This window comes from Pteropus alecto, unplaced genomic scaffold (genome assembly GCF_000325575.1).
Source record: "Pteropus alecto unplaced genomic scaffold, ASM32557v1 scaffold8, whole genome shotgun sequence".
NCBI classification, from domain to species: domain Eukaryota; kingdom Metazoa; phylum Chordata; class Mammalia; order Chiroptera; family Pteropodidae; genus Pteropus; species Pteropus alecto.
The window spans coordinates 7,271,189-7,279,664 of record NW_006494609.1 but is presented as its reverse complement, the minus strand read 5'-3'; positions in this window follow the sequence as shown (position 1 = coordinate 7,279,664).

Below are 8,476 nucleotides of genomic sequence, written 5' to 3'. Positions count from 1 at the left end.
AGAAATAATCTGTGTCCTGTTTACATGATGAATAGCACTCATTGTGTAAAATGAATGAAACCATGTGCATGAATATGGATACATCTTAAGAATATAAATAATGTATAAAATATATTTAATGCCCAAAGTCAGAATGGGATAGTGTGATATCATAATATACTTTAAAAACATGCAAGAGAACACTATTTTAAAAACTAGTAAAACTAGATAGACCCATAAATATGTAGTAAAAGTATATCAAAACTTTTAGGAAGGATTCAGGATAGTAGTTACTTGGTGGGGGCACGGTGGGAAGGGTTGGAAGAGATGTTAGGTAAAGATGAGACCAAGAAGAGCTACAAAGAACACTTAAGCTGTACTTGGAATGTTTTCTTTCTTTCTTTTGTTTCTTTGTTTCTTTGTTTGTTTGTTTGTTTGTTTGTTTGTTTCTTCTTTCTTTCTTTCTTTCTTTCTTTCTTTCTTTCTTTAGATTTCAGAAAAAGAATAGAGAACGCTCGAGTTGAAAAATCAGCGTTATAAAAATAGAACGAAAAAACCGTTGATGAAATTCTTGAGTTTAAAAAGTACGTCATTTTTAATTACTTACTAATTCAGTAAGAATATGTATTTCAGTCAAGCTGTGTTTACTCTTACTGAAATGCTCCTGTTTAGTGACTTCATGAGTTTTTAATCTCCATGTCCTCCTAGCTTAAGTAGGTCCCGGACACAAGATTTGTTTCACTTACTAGCAATGACCTGTTACCCTCAGTACAAATTTGATCTCTCTCTCTCAATCTCTCTCTCTCTCTCTCCCTGCTTCCCTCCCTCCCTCCCTCCTTCCCTCCCTCTCTTTCTTGTCTGAGTTAAATAAGATAAAACACTAACATGAAAGTAAAGACTATTTTCCAATTTGAGGAGGCATAATTGTATCTAAAGTTAGAGGGTGCTAATAAAGAGGGAGACTTTTAAGACTCTGAAGAGATGGGGGATAAAACATGGCCTCTTGAAGATGAAGTATATAGGGTCTCAGGCTTAGAGAACACAGTAGACTTTGAATTCTATGCCAAATTTTATTCTTTGTATATCTTATGCCACCATCTAGCTCATGCAGCTATGTCTTGTTCGTCATTGTATTTCTGGTGCCAAGCTCAGGGTCTGATAGTCAATCAGTGTTTGTAGGAAGAAAGGAAGAAAGGTTGGGAAATATGAAAGGATAGGAAAAAAAATGGGAGACTATACAAGAAGCGAAGAAAAGAAAGTTAAAGGAAAGTAGTAAATGGCAGTGAAGAACTAAAAGAATAATTCAGAGATAAATGAAAGAAAATACAAGAGGATGGCACTTTTTCTCTGTAGCCAAGAAGGTGCATGTTCCTGTTGAGAATGGAGGGGTCCGAGCTAGGATTTATGTTCTTTTTGAAATACTTGAATGATGTTCTCTTGGTACTGGAGCCTAACCAGATCCCCGAAACTTAAATTGAATTATGCTGTAAGGGAAAAATAACCGTTTGGAAAAAGGAATTGCCAGATCCACTGAACAGAAGACACGCCTTACAGTGTTATATTAAGAGAAAGCAGACGTAAAGGGAATTTTGTGAAGCTTTGGATAAATCACAGAGTTGGCAAATACTTGTTGATTAATTAATTGATACAATTGAACTGGGCGAGACAGCTCTTTGGCATTATTATGAAGAGTATGTAGCCATACACACTGAACAACTCACACACATACAGACAGTGTCACAGCAACAATGGCTGGTGTTGCCTTGAACTATGAATCACACTATGTGGGTAATAGTAATAACTACATTAAAATTCCCATTAGAGCTATCCCCAGGGCCTGCTATTAGGGTCAAGCTTAACTTAATTCTTTAGATTTATCAATTTAATACAATCACTGATATCAGAAGACAAAGGGCAGGGCAGGGCAGATGTTCACTATAGGTCCTTTGTAACTGTGTTTATTGCATATGATAAATCATCAAATTCTCAGCTAAATAAATAACACCAAATAATTTCAAGATAATTTCCATCTTCTGGGAAACAAATCTTCAGGTTTTATGACATTACACAGTGTTTCAGGGTCAAAATAATTGTAATTGATAGGTAGTCAAATTATTTGGGACTTTTAGATTTTCTGCATTGTATTTTCTTCATGGACTAGAAGCTCCAAAAGTGCAAAATAAATAGAATTATAGTATATTAGAAAAGATGAACTTCTATTAACATTTCATAAAGTTCAATAATGTGCATCTGGTATCCATTGTATATAAATTTAACCCACTTTTATTATGTTTTTATCAGGTATTCAATCTAAAAGTATAATCATATGACATATTCTGGAAACACATAAAATAGTAACAATGTGGAGTGGGCAGCTATGACTCTCCTGGCGATTCCAGTCCACCACCTGTTTTTGTTTGGATGTGAGCGAAGAATGATTTTTACCTTTCTAAGTGGTTAAAGGAGATCTAAATAAGAATAATATTTTATGACAAGAAAATTGCAAGAAATTCAAATTTTTGTCTATAAATAAAGTTTTATTGGAACATAGCCACACTCGTTCATTTACATATTCTCTGTGACTGCTTTCATACTATACCAGAGTTGAGTAGTTGTGACAAAGACCATATGGTCCACAAATCCTAAAATATTTATTCCATGGCCCTTTACAGAAAACGTTTGCTTACCCCTCATCTAAATATGCTATTTTGTAATTATGTAGTACTTTTCTTGCCTAAACAACTCTTTGGGTCATTTGACCATCTTAAGGTTTGGCTGGTCATCAACCATCACATGAGTAGTCTTCCAAGGCCACAAGACAGAATAGACAATTATATAACAGCCATCTATGTAGGAAATAATAGCAATAATCATGTAGAATTTCCTGAGTGCAGCCAGAGGAGCTACTGAAAGCATACTTCCATTAGAGGTCTGTCAGCTCTTGCTGGAAAGAGATCTTATTTAACCAACTTTTTGAGAACACTTTACAAATAATATTGTTAGTCACAGACAAAGAAAATAGAGTTGGCATTTCTTTAGAACCCAGAACAGAAGTTGCTAGATTAATATGTGTTTTCTTTTTACTCATTATTTGGATGCCAGCTTGTATAGCTGAACTTTGTCCTGTGTATTCAACTCTTGTTTTTTAGTGTTTAATTGCTCAATTAAAAAAAGAATTCTTACGTGAAACTAGCCCTCGAAGTCTGTGCACAGAATTTGCTCACTGTGTGTGTGTGTGTGCGTGTACGTGTGTGTGCTTGTTGTTTAATGGCCTGGCCACTTTGGCTCTCTCACTGATGCTTTTTACTATAAATTCTACACCAAGTTGGTCTTTGTGTTTTATTTTAATACGCTGATGTTGGTCTGTGTCGCTGGGCACTGAACATGGGGTGAAATGTCCCGACATACTAAAAAAGAGCCATAGAACCATTAAGGACACAGGAAAAAAACTTTTTGGGATTTGACCATGTCAAAGTAATTTCTCTGCCTTGCCGAGGGAAAATCCAGAAATGATGTTTTCCTAATAAAACTTCTTTTCAATTACTGAATTTTATTGGAAATGTCTAACATTGCTATTGGCTTACCCGTCTCTTTCAAACAGATGTGATTTTGTGTTTTCATAGTTGTTGGATTCAGAAATACCTACATGAGGTAAAGACATTTTTTTTTAATGTCATGGCTGTGGGGCTTTTGCTTCCTTTGATGGCATCAGAGGCTGTTTAAGCAGCCAGGCAACTAGCGAAGCTCAGAAAGGCTGAAAAAGCAAATGGAAACAGGAATTTTTCTACTGCTTCTAGAGAACTTCAAGACAGGTTTGATACCGCCATGTTTGTCTCGGACATACGTTAGTTCAGTTTTCAATAAAGAATTTTATATTCCTCTAAAAGACATTTTTTCTTTGCCATTTCCTTCTTCCCTCCTTTCCCTTCCTTCTCCTCTCTCCTTCCTGTCCCCTTTTTTTCATCTTCGCTTCTTCCCTTCCCTTCTCTCTTTTTTCCCTCTACTTTTTTGCACATGTATGCAAAAAGCACGCTGTCTCCCTTCTATTTCTTTTATTAGATCAGCTTTACCCAGGGAATATGGATCATAATTTCAACTTATGTGCAAAATATTTTGCACTTTATGGTCAAATGCACTGTCATCACTTCATGCAAAAAGGACACAGTCAAAGAAACAAGTATGAGCATGTTTTAGCTCTGACAAAGTAGAAAGATTTAAGGATGACTTCACATATCTCCTGCCTTTATGTCTTTCTTCACTTTTCCTTTGATAATTCTCTGTTCTACTCATTTTTCACCTGATTTCTTTCTCCATTCCATTCTCAACCTCTTTCTTCCTGGTTTATCTCGTCCCTTTCTCACCATAATATAATAATGTATTAGTTGTCCGCTGCTGTGTAATATATTACTGCAAACTTAGTGGCTTAAGATAACACCCATTTGTATCTTGAGAGTTCTATAGGTCAATGTCCAGGGGAGATTAATTGGGTTCTCTGAATAGGGTCTTGAAAGATTGGGTTTCCTGGAGTCTCTGGAGAATAATCCACTTCTAAACTCATTCAGGTTGTTGGCGGAATTTAGTGCCTTGTGGTTGTAGGACTGAAGTCCCTGCTTTCTTGCTGGCTATTGGCCAGATACCTGTCTCAGCTCTTAGAGACCACTCTCAGGTCCTTGCACTCATAGTCCCTTCCACCTTTGCAACAAAGAATCTCCCTCAAAAGTATCCTCCCTCACATTTTGAACCTCTCTTTCTCTTCAGCTACCAGCTGGAGAAAACTCCTTTAGAGGGCTCCTATATTTAGGTTAGGCCCACCTAAATAATATCACCTGGTTAATCGCCCTGTGACAAAATCAACTGATTAGTAATCTTAATTACAACTATAAAATGCCTTTTGTTAGGATTCTGTAGTTGTAATTAAAGCTTAAGACCAGGAGGTGTAGGTCATGGGAGTCATCTTAGAATTCTACTACATATAACAACTTTTTCTTCCTTTTGGGACAGACTGAGACTTTAGTGATCCTGAAAATTGACCCTGTCTTTTACATATGACCAAATTCACTGATATCTTCAGTAAGACGAGCTCAGTCAGATGTTATCAGACACGGGAGACAGAGACAGGGCTTTGTGATTGATTCCTGCGGAAGTTTTCCTAGCTACGTGATGGTACTTTTCTTATGATAGTCGTAGAATGCAGAATTCCACTTTTTTTTTTTTTTTGCAACTTTTAACCCAAAACTTATCAAGTAGTTATTAAGGCCTGAAGTGTGGGGGAGCCTTTGAGGAGAGCTATTTCTTTGTTCCTTTTTTAAAGAGTTGCTATGAGTTGAATTGTGGCTCCCAAAATTCACATGCGAAAGTCCTAACCCTCAGATTGTGATTTTATTTGGCCATAGTGTCATTACAGATATAACCAGTTAAAATGAGGTCACACAGACAACATGACTGGGCTCCTTATAAAAAGGGGAAATTAGGACACAGACACATAGAGGGAGAATGCCACATGAAGGTGAAGGTGGTGATTGGGGTGATGCGTCTACAAACCAAGGAATGGCAAAGTTTGCCAGCAAATCAGCAGAAATGAGGGGAAAGGAATGGAGTGGATTCTTTCTCACAGACCTCAGAGAGAAACAGCTTTGCTAACACCTTGATTTTGGACTTCTAAATCCAGAACTGTGGGACAAGAAATTTCTGTTATTTGAGCCACCAGTTTATGGCATTTTGTTAAGGCAGCCCCTGAAAACTAATACAAGAGTCTGTTAAAGTGATCCCAAATTTGAAACTGTTGCCTATCATATACAAAAGTTACATTTTAAATAGGAGCTCTCTGCCGTTCTAGTAGATAATTACTACGCAGTTCAGGAAAAATCATTTCAGAAATGAAAGACAGGACTTTGGTAAAATACATTCTATTTTATATTTTTTTATTTATTTATTTTTTGCAAGGGAACTCTTATTAAGTGGTATGATATTAAATATAATGCCAACCTAAAAATTGTCAACAACTTGAAGTAAGCATTAGGGTTTATTTTTGCATCCCAGCACTGGCATGCTGACACGTTTATAGCAGGTTCTCAGTGAATAGTTGTGGAATGAAAGAATGCAAAAGAGAAAAGCTGATTCACATAAAGTATCATAGTATCAGTTCAAAGAAATCTCTAAAGAAATGAAAAATATTAACAAAAATATTTTTAATTCAAAAACAAATGTCTTAAATGTATGAGCTCCTCTTAGGAGAAATCCTAAGTTTCTCAAACTGCTCATTCAGCAAATATTTATTATACATCCATGACCTGCCAGGTGCAGTCCTGGGAAGTGGAGGTAGAGTGGTGGATGAGAGACCCAGAGCCCAGAGTCTTGGAGCTCACAGCTGAGTGAAGATTTGAAACAAATACACACTGGCAGATATTTATAAACACAAATTCTCTTAAGTGCTATGAAGCAAACAAGGTCTTCCATTCTTGCACCCCATCTTTGGTGAAAGTAAATAATAAAAATATATTGCAGCTCCAGCTGCAAAAACAAAATACCATGGACTGGGTGGCTTAAAAACAGAAATCTATTTGCTCACAGTTCTGGATGCTGGAACTCCAAGATCCAAGTGCCAGCGTGGTAGAGTTCTGGCCTCCTTTTGAGTGTGTGTTTGCTTGGCTTTTCCTTGGTGTCTGTGTGCAAAGAGAGGGAGCTTGGTGTCTCTTCCTCTTCTTATAAGGACACCGACCTCATCAGATTAGGGACTCACCCTTATGACTGTATTTAACCTTTGCCACCTTCTCATAGGCAGTATCTCCAAGTGCAGACACATTGGGGTTAGGGCCTCAACATGTAAAATTTGAAGGGACACAAGCATTCATTTCATCACTCTCTCCTTCAGACTCTTACCCCAAGGAACAACTGGAGTGATCCTTTTAAAATACAAGGCAGATCACAGCACCCTCCACTCGAAAGCAGCCAAGGGCTTCTCATTTGTCCTAGGAAAAGCCAAAGAACCTACTATGACATCTGAGGTCCCACTCCATCCTGTACTGTTGCTTCACAGCCTCATCTCTTACAGCCGTACCCCACCTCAGTCCGCCTCAGCCACCGCAGCTCCTTGCCTTCCTCAAACATTGCAGGTACCTTCCTGCTCACGGCCTTTGCACCCAGTGCTCCCTGCCTGGAACTCCCTCCTTGGCTGGTCACAGGGTTTGCCCTCCCCTCCTGGCTGTCTTTTCTCACATATCACCCTCCCAGTTAAATTTTCCCTTGCCCTTCTATCTAAAAGGAAATGAAGGATCTAAATGTTTTTGATCCTCATTTACTTACTTGGCCCCTTGTCTGTTTCTCTGATTAAAATATTAGCTTCTCAAAGGCACGCTTTTTTGTGCATTTTGTTCACTGTTGTATCCACAGAGCTTAAAACAGTTCTTGGCACATACCAAGTACACAAATTAATTTAAATGAGTGAAAAAATAAACAAGGTGTCGTGACAGGGAAGAGTGGGTGAGATCTGCCTAGGTTAATAAAGAAAGGCCTGTCTCAAGAGGGGCAATAAAATTTAAACTTGAAAAAGAAGACACCATTTAGAGTCGGAGAGAAGATAGATAGTCACCTGTGAGTGGGGAAGAAGGGAAGGACGAGTACCAGGGAGAGGAAGAAGTATGTTCTGAGTTTTTTTTCATGATCCAGGAAGTTGTAACATGTTAAAAGAAGGGACAAAAGGCTGAAGAGGAAGTTTCAGAGGTAGGCAGGGGCCAGCTTATAAAAGTCTTGTAGGCCATGCTAAGGAATTTGTGGTTTTTTTTTTGTTTTGCGCCGTGGAAATCCATTAAAACTCTTAGGTAGGGCAGGGGTATGACCCGATATAGTATTTGTACAATATTATAGGAAGAGAAAGAATTGGGGGAGGGGGCAAGCATGGTGGCAGAGAAGGTATTATAATTGTCCAGGTAAGAGATGGTGGTAACTTGCACTAATGTTATCCTTCCCTGACTTGGTTTACCCAGTACCAATTTTCTAGCTGAGTCCTGTTAAAGGCCTATAGCCGTAAGAGGCACAGCAGTCTGCGGACATTCCTATTGATCAGTTACCACTCTTCCATTGCAGTATGAGGATATTTGAAACTTAGTGAGAATCATAGAGTTCTACAGTATTTATTTTACTGGACATACTGTTCTCAGTATATCTGGTAACCTTGGTGGGATCTGAGAGTAAGGATTATTTTTGAATTGGCATGCTCCAATCATTACATGGATTCTATCTGTGCCGCCTAATTTTCTGAAATACTGATTATGTGAGTAGAGAGAAACCAATCAGATGCTCGTTTTCTTCATTTGCCAAGTGGGGATGCTCCTCGTTTTCAAAAGCCACAGTCTCTTCTGAGTTAGAGATGGAGGAGAGGATGAATGAGTCAGCAGGGACAGCTCTAGAGATGAAAGGAGTTATGCAGAATAAAAAACACTCTAAGGACTGTTTAAGAACTTTTCAACTGAAGCTCTCTAAGGAGTTTACGTTCTCTGTT